Raw genomic sequence first — 13,704 nt, 5'->3', positions numbered from 1 at the left:
AGAAGCAGAGGAAAGGGGCCTGTCTTTTATATCCATGGGACATGGGGACAGAAAGCTTCAGCAGTTACGGTGGGGTCTTTAACACGTCTCCTGGGAAATCTTGTTCTGCAAAGTCAGGCACCTTGTCCAAAATCTGAGACAGACCTGAAAATCTGATCGCTAGATCCAAGTTGTGCTCAAAGAAAGAGCAAAAGTCACTCAGGAGTCACTGCTGGGCGTTTAAGAAAGCTGCAACGACGTGCGCTTTAGTTCAGACCCAAACGCTCAGGAGATGGGAAGGAAATCCAGGGTCCCTTGCCAACACACTGGGGTTCCCACCTCCTCCAGCCCTTCCCTGGCTTTTCAGATTCTCTACCAGCCCCCCATGCAGCTCCAGGGCTGGGGCGCTCATAACAGATACGAAGTCTCATTATTCCAAGGGCCAGCAGGCTTATTTTTAGACTTGGGAATCAAGGAGCCAGTGAGCGGATCTCTCCGTTCTGACCGTTGGCAAGGAAGGAGGTTTCAGAAATGCTGCTTCCTATTACCACTTCCCCCAACTTGAGGGCAGAGAGTGGGCCAAGGAACCAATCTGTATGGAGCAGCGTTCTAGTCCCACTCTGATTCCTCCACTACACATAGTATTGGCAGCCCTGGGGACTAAAGGCACCACTCCCCAGAGCAAGCAGAGAGAGGGGTGCAGGCTGGTTTTGTGTTTAAGGCACTGGTTTGGGATGCTAGAGATCTGGGTTTGATTCCTAGCACTGCCATAAACTTCCTGGATGACCTCAGGAAACTCACTTAAATCTGTCTTATCTGTAAAAATCCTTCTTTTCTCCCACCTTGTCTGTCTTTTCTGTTCTGATCGTAAGCTCTTCCAGGCAGACATTCTTCTGTATACCTCAGAGGTAGGCAACCTATGGCACAGGTGCCGAAGGCAGCACACAAGCTGATTTTCAGTGGCACTCACACTGCCCGGGTCCTGGCCACTGGTCCGGGGGGCTCTGCATTTTAATTTTATTTTAAATGAAGCTTCTTAAACCTTTTGAAAACTTTATTTACTTTACATACAACAATAGTTTAGTTCTATATTATAGGCTTATAGAGAGGCCTAAAAACCATTAAAATGTATTACCGGCACGTGAAACCTTAAATTAGAGTGACTAAATGAAGACTCGGCACAGCACTTCTGAAAGGTTGCCGACCCCTGGTGTACCTGTACAGTGCTCAGCCTAGTGGAGCTGCTGTAGTCAATTCCAAAAGCCTGGAACAGCCCTGGCAGAACAGGCCTGAGCGGAATTGCAAAGAGGAGTTTGAGAAGCACTGTCCCACACTGGCTATAGATGCAGTTGGGTGTTATTTGCCAGCTGAAGTACTGGGTCCAGTTCTGGATGCCACACTTTAGGAAAGATAGATAAAGGGTTTAGGTCAGATTTTATGTGAGGAAAGGTTTAGAAAACTGGGCATAGTTAGTCTCAAGGGCTGTAATAAAAAGCCCAGGGATCAATTGTTCTCCATGTCCACTGAAGGTAGGACAAGTACGAATGAGTTTAATTTGCAGCAAGAGAGATTTAGGTTAGTTATGAAAAATTCTCACTGTAGAGATAGTTAAGCTGTGGAATAGGCTTCCAAGGGAGGTTGTAGAATCCTCCCGATTTGAGGTTTTTAGTAACAGGTTGGACAAACCTGTGAGGGACAGTCCAGGTTTGCTTGGTCCTGTCTCAGCGCAGGGTGCTGAACTAGAGGACCTCTTGAGGTCCCTTCCAGCCCTGCATTTCTAAAGGCCTTGCCTACACTGCCACATACAATGCTGAAACTTTCTTCACTTACGGGGGTGAAGCTACAGTGCTGGGAGCTACAACTACCCAGCCACATTAAAGCACTGTCGGCTGTGTAGACATGCCCAAAGAGTCCCTGATTGCTCAGAACAAACCGACTCATCTCTCTGCCATACACATTCAACACGCAGTTCCCCCTGCCCCATCAGCATAGCATGCAGTCAGCGGACCAAATCCTCAGCTTGATTTCAGCTGGTGTAAATCAGCATAGCTCCTTGGAAGGTGTAGCTCAATCTCTCTAAAAAAACCAACCCACACTCCACGCTTCTGAGCACATGCTCCAAGCGAGATGCAGAGAAACATGAAATCATCGCCTGAATTAAGAATTCAGAAAGCTCCTTACCATTTCTGACAGCTGTTCCTGCGCAGGCTCCCAGCTGATGCGCTGCTCCCACCAACAAGCGGCACTGACATGAGGGAGAGAGTGGGGAGGACAAAACTTATAGCCACTTGCGCCCATCACTGCTGTGAGTTTCAGGGGTAGGAAGGGGATGTTGACAGGATGCCCGCAAGGTTGCCTTCAAGCCTGGACTATTTGGTACAGAAAGGCCGATCCAGGGGTGGGGTTCAACTTCTCTAAGTGGATCTTCCACATGGTAAAAGGTAATTGGATTACAAGAAGGTGCTAAACCATCCACCCTCCTGAGGTCAGCTGGGATTTGTTCTTGGAGTATCTGGACTTGCCTTCATTCTGGAAATAAACAAGCGCCTTATTTCATTTACAATAGCACCTATGCAGAGAACAGGGCCTCACTGTGCTCGGCACTGTGCGTATACATAGCAGGAGACAATCCCTGCCCCAAATAGCTTAAAGTCTAAACAGACCAGACGGGCAAAGGTGTGAGGGAAAATGAGGCAGAGGGAGGAAGCAACTCTCCTAAAGTCAGCAGAAAAGTCAGGTGTCCAGAATCTGTGCTGTGCTCTCCACACTGGCCCACGTGGCCTGCCCACTCCCCATAACCTGCTGCTATCAGCAAAGGACTCTGACGGCAAGGGCCCACATGAAGTCCCCACTCCGCCCTGTGAGGGGCCCCCAGAGCAGCTGCCATCACCCTGGACAGCTAATAGAACTGCCTGCAAGTCTTGATTGGACATCTGCAGCCCTATCATCATGGCCCCAGCCTTGTGTCACATCCATGCACAGGTCACTCGCGTTAGGGGTGGGTCAGGAGTTGATTCCAGGGATCATGGGTAGATGATTAGTTTTGACATTGATTAGTGTGTGGAATAAATCCTCCTTCAGGGTTTCCATCTACAAAGCCCTTTACAAATACTAACCAACCCACCCCTGCAATCCAATCCCACCTCTGTGGGAGGTAAAGCAGCAGCATCCTCATCTTAGAGGTGGGGAAACCGAGGCATGGAGGGGTGAAAAGTTGCATCCAAGACACCAAGTACACCTCCTTTCCATTCACTCTCTATTGCAGGATTGAAGAGCCTGAAAAATTGGCTGGGAGGATGATGTTGGGATCTACTGAGACCTGGGTTCTCTTCCCTGCTCTGCCACTGATCTGCTGCGAGACTTTGGGCAAGTCACGTCCCCTCTCTGTGCCTCGGTTTCCCCATTTGTAAAACAGAACTCTGACTCCCTACACACAAGGGTGATGGGAGGCTTAACTCATTCTTGTCTACCAAGAGCTATGCAATCCTCAGACACAGGGTGCTGCAGAAGGCAAAGTATTATCACCATCAATATCTAATCCGCTGTTGTCCAGGGGTGACTGTTGTACCACACAGAGCAAATGGCTGTGGTGTTTTGTGCATCTCAAGCCTTTGCCCACTGCAAAAAAAAGCCTTGATTAAAGAAAAAACAAAGAGCGGGGCAGGTTTATAAGTCTATGGAAACTCTGTTATCCCTGCACATTAACGCCAAAAGCAACTAATTAAAACAGCATCAAAGTCAGATGTTTTATGAGTTCAGCCTCAGAAAGCCCTTGCAGGGGATGCCAGGGAATGCAGCTGCTGCAGCCAGTTGGAACAGAGGGAAAACACTGAGACAGGACCTGCAACTGGGACACTGCACCCTGATCCAAGCACCCCACCTGGGTAAACATCAGAGGCTGCTGCAGATAGCCTGGGACTGGCCAAGGGTGTTTGGTGAACTACAAAAACAACAAGGAGTCCGGTGGCACCTTAAAGACTAAGATTTATTTGGGCATAAGCTTTCGCGGGTAAAAAACCTCACTTCTTCAGATGCATGCAAACTACAGACTTTGGGCAGGCTAGCAGAGCCCTGGCACCACCATCTTCAGATGTTCTGATTGACCTCCCCTCCCCCCTACCTCCAGCACAACAGTACAGCCCCGCTCCTTCTGGGAGACAGTGTTACCCACTCAGTTTTCTCCCCATCCTTGGGGTAAATGCCCCTTTTCTCCATCCCCTACATTCCTGCCCTCCCCAGCTGCCATCTGAACCCCCTTTCTCCCATCCCACAGGTCCCTAGCATGTGCACTTTGAACCTCCTATTCCCCCAGCTCCCAACAGGGCACCCACTCTTCCCTGCAGGTCCCCACCATGTGCAGTCAACCGCCTCTCTCATGCCATCCCCAGCTCCTCCCATGCACAATCTGCAATACAAGCGCTGAGCTAGAAAACATCAAAACTAAACTGGATTAAAAAAAACAGACATTTAAAGAAAATCTGAGCATGGGAATGGTTCCCTTTTGAGCCCTGCAAATTGAACCAATTTTGAAATTTCAGGAATTTTTCTGGTTTTTGGACCAGCTCTATTCAGGACCTTTGGAATGACATGCTGTGTAACTATCAGACATCCCCACCACCACCTCCAAGGAGACAGATCATCCACTAGGTCTATTAAGGGCATCTTCTGTGAAGGAGCATCTCAGCACTTCAGGTACTGGTACCAACAACATCAGTGGCAAACCCTGCTAGGAAGTATAGGAGGGTGAATGGCAAGAAGAGAGAGAAAACCAGAGGCGAGGAAGGCTGGTTTGTGCCCACGGCACTGGACTGGGATTGAAGTGAACTGGGTTTAGTTCCCAGCTCTGGCACAGATTCCCTAAGCTAGTCATTTGAGGCATGTCTACATTGCATTTGTAAGTGGGATGGCAGCAGGTGTAGACCTACCCATGTAGCTTTGATCTAGTAGCACAACAGCAGTAAAGCCGCAGCAGAGTAGGCTCACAAGCCAGTCTGGGATTCTGGACAAGCCAATTACTCAGGCAGCTAGCCCATATTGAAGCCTGGGCTGCCAGATCTTCATTGGGCCAGAAGCTTATGTGTTTGGGGCCCAGTGCACTGGGTGCTGTGCAATCTCCCTTGAAGCCTCAAGGTACTCCTGTATTAGAAATATCAGGCTGGGGCGCGGTCTATGGGGAAGGAAATCCTTCCCCCAGTCCAGGAATTCCCAAAGCCAGAGGAGAGTGCATTCATTGTATTTAAATGGCAATTTCCTGTCATTGGTCCTGGGATCTCTGTTCTATTACCTGGAGTTACCTTTGAATCCCCTGCAGGGGAAACTCACCAAGCAGGTACCAATCCCTTGCCACTCTGCTCCCTCCCACATGGCTTCTCATGCCTAAATATAAAAACAACCTTGAGGGCTTTGTTGATGCAGCAGGTAACAAGTTCAGTCAGAGCTGCTAGATCCGCCCAGGGCAGAGAATCAGCAAAGCTGGGCCACTGTGTTGGTTCTCCTCCTCTGCAACCTGAAGGAGATTTAGCCCCATCTTCCTTTATCTGAACCTGCCCCCTGCAGCTAACATTCCTAGAGCTAGGTAGGTCCACGGAAGAGCAGAGGGAAGCCTTCCCCAGCTGGGAGGAGCAGCATTTGTCCAGACATGCTGCAGTCCTGGCTGGCCCTTCCCAGGGCTGTGTACAAGAGACAGGAGACATGAGAGTAGAAGGAAGAGAGAACGTGGAGGAAGGACAGATGGGTGCAGAGGAAATCACACAAAATGGAGCAACAGGGAGTGGAAGAACATCACTGGCATCGCTAGGCAAGCCTGCTAGGGGATGCCGTTACAAAACAGAAGCTCCCCAATGCTGCCAAGACCAGCTCAGTAAATGGGATGTAATCATCTCCCCTAATAGCATTCCAGCTATGGAGAGCCTGGGGCTGGAGCATGGATGAGAAACACTGTTAGGCCCACTTTTGCAACGTTAACCAGAGAACTCATGTTGTACTGGGGCCTCCCAGACATCTTATTTTGCAGTTGACCGGCCTAAAGAGAAACAGCCTTGTGGAGCCCAGGGGAGCAAAAGGAAAATGGGGTCAAAGAAGCTTTGCTCCCCCAAACCTGCCTCCTACTAAAGCAGACACAGGTCTTATCTATGCTCAGGGATAACCCTGAGCCAGCAACTGGTGTCTATGCAACAGTACTGACCCTTAGTGCAGATGATGGCATTCAGGGGGGCTTTATGAGTAACAATTTCTGACTAGTCCACTCAGTGCAAACCCTGGCACATCCTCATCAGCACTTTGGGCCCCCTGCTACACTGATGGCTGAGTTGAGGATATTGCTCGTGCAGAAAGGCCCTACCTAGGAGACAGCAGGATTAGATGCAGCCAGTCTCCTCTAAACGTGTCCCCATTCCAGGTCCCCAGAGAGATGTACAGCACCCCCTTCCCACCGCTCATTCAGATGCAAGCTGAGCAGTGGGAGGAGGAAAAGGCAGACACTGGAGAAACCAAACAAGCCTAGCCCAGGCTACATTTCCCCACTACTGTCACCACCACGTCAGCCCCACCTGTGACTGCAGCACTGGGGGACATGCAAGTACACAGTATGCTAGCAGCTGCTGGTGCACTGGCCACCTGCTCCATGTGGGTTGGATGGTAGAGTTACTACAAGTTACACTACACGAGTACCACTTTTGGAATCAGGCCCCTAAGGGGCTAGGTGCTTTGTAGACAAGGGACAGCCAATAGACCCTGCCCCCCTGAGTCAAGCTATCCAAAACAGGCAGAGGTGGGTGGGAGAACAAGGTAGGCTCAGAATGGGGTGACCAGATGTCCTGATTTTGTAGGGACAGTCCTGCCTATTATCCCCCACTCCCTCCTGATTTTTTACGTTTGCTACCTGGTTACTCTAGAACAGAGCCATCAGGATGCCTGCAGCTGCTCCTGTGCATGGGGCTAGGCCAACAGAAAACGTGGAGAAGGCTCATCTAGTGCAGGCAGCCCTGCAGCCTAGGGCCTCTGGGAACTGCACTCCTGGGGAGGAAGAGTAGGAGCGAGCTCCATTCACAGCAGCTGCTCCACCCAGCTTCTTCCTACCTAGAGGACAATAGCGCAGTCCCTCCCTGCCTTCTCCTGCATGCTGGCTTCGCTCTCCTCTGCTGCAGCTACAGGAGTTCTTTCTCCACTCAAATCTCCCTCTGCCTTTGCCAGTGGGAGGGCTAGTGTAGAAAAGGCACTGGAGCTTCAGCCACGTGCTTGATGCCAGTCTCGAGGACCCAATGATTAACGTGCTGCTGGGTGCCAGTGGCCTGTCTGCACTAGGACTCCCAATACTGCCACAAGAATAGCCCGGGTGGGACCTTTGGGTTGCCTGGGACAGACAAGTCCCTGGGCATGCTGACAACAGGCAGATCTGCAGCCAGACACCTGGATTTACAGACTAAGAGGGCAGGGAATTCCCACTTGAAAGGACGCATGTTTAGTCTGGAGTGGGAAGGGGAGATATGTCTGGCTCTCCGTATCACCAAGTAACCCTCGCCCCTTCCTGCTGCCATCAAAGGCCCTCCTCTAATCTCCTCCCACAGCTACTCCTTTCCCCAGCAATGCTCCCAGCAGGGGTATTAGTGCAGATCTAGCCAGACTGGTGCCCATGTCACAACACTGCAGCATCAGCAGGGTCATCACTGGCTGAACAGACTGGACATGGAACTTCCATCTGCCCCGGGGAGAGAGGCAGGGCCTCCAGCTCAGAGCCCAGGGGATGCTCACCCTGCCACTGCTCCACGGATGCAGAGGACTGATCTCCAAAGTGGTCAGTCTGCTGCCTCTCACCACTCCACCCAGAGTGCAGCAGCCTGGCAGTTCTGGGCAGTCATGCCAGAAGCATGCCCTGCACAGACAGCAAAAGTCCCCTTCCCCACCAGACACAGATTGGGCACCTTTCATGCCAACCCTGGCACAGCTGAGCTGTTCACTTGCTGGGAATCCAAGAAGAGGGTTCCTCTACCTGCCAAAAACCAACACCTAGAAACCATGGTGACGGGTGCCCTATGGAGAACTCAGCAAGGGTCAAGGGGCATCACAACCGGTTTCAGGAAAGGCTCTGAGGTTGTCGGACACTCTACAGGAGCTGAGAGGATTCCCTACACACAGCCTCCAAGAAGCCAGCAGCAGACCAAGAAAGAAACTCACAATCACCCCCCAAGCCAAGACCCAGAGATGGTGCAGTCCTGCCCCCACCCCCACCCCACACCCAAATCATCCCTTTCCTGCATCTTATCTTGCAGTTCCCTGGGGGGAGTCACCAGCAGCCAGGTCAGAGGTCACAGCAGCACCTCATTGGTCGCTGGCACTGGAAGGGAGTTTCATGCCACTGCTTCTGACTGGGATGTGAGGGCAGCAAGGTTGTCGGCGTCTCTCATTCAATATTTAGGTGCATTTCAGTGCTCAGAGAAGTGAAGGATTGAGGGCACTGATTGGATCCAGGCAGAGCAGAGGCAGCCTGCAAAATACTGCCACCACACCCAGCTCCTGCCCTGCTCTTCCAGTCCTCCTGCCTGGCTGTGCTGAGGGGCTGCCATCCTGACCCTCCACCCCATTCATATTCCAGCCCTGGGCTCCCCCCAATACTTGGCCGACGCATCTTGAGCCTGAGCCAGTTCTCCCACACTGCTGTTCCAACCCCAGGCTCCCCACGCCCCTCAAGCCTGACTTGCAACCCTCCCTACTATTCCAGTCTCAAGCTCTGGTGATCTACCTCAATCCCAGCTGTAGCCCCACTCACCCACTGCAATTCCTCTCCGTCACTGACTCTTGACAATCATGGTGTACGCTAATGTGGTGTGTTGCACTGCAGACAAAAATCCCATCGACTTTACCAAACTAATGTTGTTTATGATCTAAGCCCCATTCAAGCCCAGGGCCCCAGAGATACAAGGACAATAACCCATTGTACCAGCTCCCACGCCCTTCCCCTTTACTTTCAGTTCTGGTCTGAATTTGCCTCTGCCAAGCAGGGAGGGACCACCCAGATTTCAACCTCCCCCACAGAAGCTCCCTCTAATTCTTTGAGCTGCAGGGAGACCCTCAGCATCACCCTCAAGTGAAAAGCAAGGGTTGGGGCAGGTTAGTGAGCCTGTGAACTGAGCACAGGGGGCCTTGCTCCTGCTGCACATTCCTCCCAGCTGTGTAACAAGAAGAACCACTCCACAAAGCATGCAGATTCAAACCAGATGCTCAGTGTGACAGAAGAATGCTCCAAACCTACAGAGCACAGGACCAAGAAGCAAAAAGGGTGCTGGGGGCAGAGAGGGGAGAGATAAGAGCCGGAAGAGTACTTATTCTCAGTCATTTGTCTGCCGGCCATGTGGGCTGCAATCCAGCTTTTCCTGCTGCCTTATTTGCTTATTTTTTTATTTTAATTTGATCTGACGGATGGGAAGAGACAGGAGGGAGGGCGCGATAGAGCCAGGCACAGCATGGAGCAAACAGCGCCCATATCGCGCTGCCAATGCACCACAATCCCACCCTGAAACACATCCTGCTAGTCCAGGACCGGCTCGTCCACCCACCCACCTGCATTTCTGCCCTGTGCTGCTCCAGCTTGGTTCTCCCAATACACTTGTGACATCCCTGCCTGTTCCAGAGCTGAGTGCTCACACAGCCCTACCAGGGCACCTCAAAGCTTGCTGCCTCGCAGCACACCTGATGCTCTTCCCTTCCCCCACTATTTCAGTCCTGGACTCCCACACAGCCCTGCCAAACAGTGCGCCTCAACCCCAACCTGCAGCCCCGGCCCCACAGCTATTTCAGCCCTTCCCCAACAGTGACCAGCAACAGTGCCACATGGCTCAGCATCACCCAGCTGAGAGATCGCGAGAACCTCTTCTCACTGGTGCCTGAAGCCAGATTGCTCAGGATCAGCACTCCAGAGGGGAAAGATGCACACTGCCCATCTCATGCCAGTCTAATGAATCTATCTATCCTGCAGCTGCATGCAGCCAGCCACCCCAGACCACCAGACAAGACATATGGGTGATCCCTCCTGAGCAACAGAGGGACATGGGGGAATCCAGATGGTGATGCTCCCTATGACCCCAAGGGCAGCCTAACAAGGTCAGGGAGACCCACCCAGACACCAAGCAGCAGGAGCCGGAGAGAGGTATATGACTGCAGCTCTCCCAAGGAGAAGTGTAGTAACAGACGGGAGTCTCCCCGGCTGGAGTTTTCTTCCTTCCCACCTGCCACGAGGCTGGCGGAGAGTCAACCAGGATTGCCTGGATGCTGCAGGCCAGGGGAGAGGCACCTTCAATTCCTTGCCCACCCACTCCAGCACAATGGATCAGTGGGGTCAGACTGCAGGGCTTGAACCCAGCCAGCCCAGGGGGCCCTGGAGCACCCTGCTGCAAGGGTGGGATCCTCTCATCGAGTGGCATAAAGGAGAGGTGTGCCCCCTGAAGCCACCTCTGTCCATGTCCCACACCCCACCGGGACTAGTTTAGCTCTGCTGCCAGCATAGGCCCCATACTCTCTCCCCGTAGTCATTGCTGGTGTCCCCCTGGGATGGAACCCTGCCCACGGCCCCCTATTGGAGATCTGAGGGGAGCAAGGAAGAGGCAGCCCACCCTTCTGAAAGGAGAGCTAAGCCAGATCTTGGCACCTGTTGGAAATCAGGCTGAGCCAGTTCGGTGGCCTGAGCTGGCCTGTTCTGCCCCTCATCTCTGTACCCCACAGTGTGCAATTCCTCCTTGGCTTTGGAGGGATGGAGGCAGCAGCCTCTCCCTCCACCCATTCCATCCTGTCCTCATGCCTGTCATTCATTGCACCCCCAGGAGCCGCCCCCTCTCCCCAATGTCTCTTGCAAAGATGTGGGGCAACCTGCTGGCTCCTGGCTGAGCCCCCCTCCCATGACCTGTTTGTTCCTTAAAAGCATCCCCCATCCCACCTGCTGCGCCACAGCATGCCAGGCTGCGACACAGCAGGATCATGTGCGAGCAGGGAGGGCAACCCCCCCCCCCTGCACACACATAGTGCCTCCAGCCATCTCCCTGATGAATGAACTCTGCAGTGGCGGAACCAGCTGACACCCTCCCTAGCAGCAGGAGAGCCCTGGGAGCACATGTTCCCAGCACAGCATCCCAGCCAGACCAGTGTCCTGTTGCTCCCCTGGCAAATCCCCCTATAGACTAGACACTGGTGGGTCCCTTAGGGGGTGCAAAATGTTTCTCTGACCCCATCCCCCCACACCCCACCCAATTAGCTGGCACTTTCCCCATCTGCCTGGCAGCCCTCCCAGTGGGTGGGGGTTAGGAGAGGCAGGGCAATGAGCTCCCCCCTTTCAGATGAAGCCAGGCTCATGGTAGGGGTGACAGACCCGGCATTGTGCTCCCAACCAATAAAGCAGCATGTCACTGTGCTAGTGCCGAGGATGACGGACGGACCCCCCCCACACACCCCTTATTTATATACCATAGTGCCCAGAGGCCCCAGCGAGGCTCAGGCTTCCAGTGCACACAGCCAGAGACAGCCCCTGTCCCAGGGAACTTGTAGTCTGCTCCAGCCAGGCAGGCACCCGCATGCAGGTAAGCAGAATTCCACACGGCCTGTTTTACTGTCTAAGCTGTCGGTTATTTCACAGGGGCAGGCTGGCTAGCTCCCAACACTCTTCCACCGCCCAGTCCTCCTTTGAGAAATCTTCCACGCCGGCCTGGATTCAGCTCCACTACCACCTCCCTGCCCTCTTCAGTGAGAGGCTCTTAGTGCAAGACACATTGGCGGGTAGAAGGAAGGAAGGTAGAAAAAAATGTGAGGATGAAAAATGCACGAGAAAATACTGCTGCATCACCTGATCAGATCTGAGTCCAGGGAGCCGGGGGAAAGTTCCCCCCAACCTGCGAAAAACCAAGTCATCAGGACCAGAGGCTTCTGCCTTATGGGCCCCAGCCCCCCTCCATAAAACTGAAAGTTCCCCTGATCCTAGGTGCTAGGGGTGCTCCCGCACACCCTGACTTGAAGCGGTTTGTGGTTTCTATTATATCCAGGGTTTACAGTTGGGTTCAATGGCTCTCAGGCCCCCCTCTACAAAAATTGTCCCAGTCCCCCGCGTCTGATAAAGACGTCAACCAACCCAGCCAGTAACCAGCCCTGTCACCCTCCTAAGCCTGATTAAAACACATACCAGCACAACACTTTCCATTCTTACAAATATTCCTTCCTCGCTCCCCGGATACCTTCTCCTAGAAGCCCTCCCCCCCCCCGACAACAGTGCTTTTCTCTCGGTTTTAAAGCCAGCTCCACTTAAGGGAACTCCCTGAATTTTCCACAGTTAATTATAACTTGCAAACTCCGAAGGGCTCCCAGGGGCTGTTTTTTGCAAGCATGGCAGGGCGAGTCACCGGCTTGGATTTCCGTGGAGAAAGGAATTCCTCCTCCTCCCCCCTCAAAAAAGCTGTTCGTGCTGCTGCCACCAGCGCTTTGAGAGAGCTGAGACAGACACACAACTCTGCTTTCCAGCCTCCCCGGGTGACAGTCTCTCTTCTGCCTCCTTTCGCTCTACGGACAACTAGCACCAGAGCAGACAGAAACAGACACGGAAAATATGTTTGCAACAGTTTTCCATTCTGTGCCTGTTCCTCAGCCAGAGAGGAAGCCAGGCAGCCACCTTCCCCCCCCAAAGAGAGAAATCCCAGCCCCTGCCCCTGCGTGGAGCAGCAGCTCCGTGCATGGTGGCAGGGGACTGGCAGAGGCTACAGGCTGTCAGCACAACAGGAAAAACCACTTACCGTGCTCCTGGGAGGCGAGGTTCCTCCAGCCCGAGGATTACCGCCCGCCCCGCTGCTTCAAATTGGGGCGCTTCAGTCTGGCGAAGAGCAGGCTGCGGGCGGGGGCAGCGGCCATGCAATGGCTTTGCACGACTGAATCAATTCATAGGCTGCGGCTGCTCTCGCTGCTTTCCCTCCGCCTCCAGTAATCCAGCCTTCCACGGGCGGGGAAACCCCCCTGGATTGCCATGGACGGGAAGGGGTTAAAAAAATCCCCAAACTCCTGGATTTGCTTTTCCACCCCCTGCCCTTCCTTTTCCACTCCCCCTCTGCGCTTGATTGTGCTCTTCCCAAAGTTTGGAGGGAAGCAGGAAGCTGGAAAGAGACCAATGTCCTTTAACGCTGAAGGTCTTTAAGAAGAAAACAAAACAAAAAAAAAAAGCAGCAAGCCCACAGCGCTCTCTGCACCGAAGCTAATCAGCAGATGGGGGGGAGGCTTGGGTTTGTTTTTTCTCTTCTCCCTCGCCCTCTCTTCTCCCCGTTTTCAGAGCCAGCCCTTTGCAAACTGAGCGAGTCCTGCACGAGCAGCGCTCGCTTAAGAAAATGCTTGTCATGGCAACGCTGCTGCCTAGCCCAGCCAGCCTCGCCCCATCCCAGAGAGGAGGAGGAAGTCTCTTAAGGTGGCTTCACAAGACACAGTCCCAGCCCCGCTGCTGCTGGTTCTCGGCTTTGCTTTTTTTAAGGGGGAGAGGCAAAAGGCAGATCTCCCTTCTCCTAGAGTCCGCCCCCCCCAACCCCACCCCTTTAATAGATCCATGTGTGCTTCTGAGCAGGAAACCGGTGGGGAGATCAGTGCTGGGAGAGGGTTGTGGGGTTTATGGTAGGGCTGGGTGTTGCAGAAAGCTTTCTTAATCTTTAACGGGGGGCACACGCTACACTGCTCATTTCTTCCCTGCCATCTCTTGCCAGGCCTCCTATCTTTACA

The 13,704-nt window shown here is 53.1% G+C and overlaps 1 protein-coding gene across 3 annotated transcripts in view; it reads right to left on the bottom strand.

The window, feature by feature from the left end:
- Positions 1 to 13,336, bottom strand: part of ATP2B4 (ATPase plasma membrane Ca2+ transporting 4) — a 97,188-nt gene extending 83,852 nt beyond the window's left edge. The window contains exon 1 of one of the 3 annotated variants that reach the window (XM_045015293.1): positions 12,741 to 13,336. The gene's annotated coding sequence lies outside the window, so the exon portion shown is untranslated. The remainder of the gene's footprint in view (positions 1 to 12,740) is intronic. The other 2 variants (XM_045015294.1, XM_045015291.1) reach the window with 2 other exon arrangements.
- Between the last annotated feature and the right edge of the window lie 368 nt (positions 13,337 to 13,704).

Source organism: Mauremys mutica, chromosome 4, assembly GCF_020497125.1.
Source record: "Mauremys mutica isolate MM-2020 ecotype Southern chromosome 4, ASM2049712v1, whole genome shotgun sequence".
Classification (NCBI taxonomy): domain Eukaryota; kingdom Metazoa; phylum Chordata; order Testudines; family Geoemydidae; genus Mauremys; species Mauremys mutica.
Note: the sequence above shows the minus strand (reverse complement) of the source record. Positions and strands in the feature narration are given on the sequence as shown.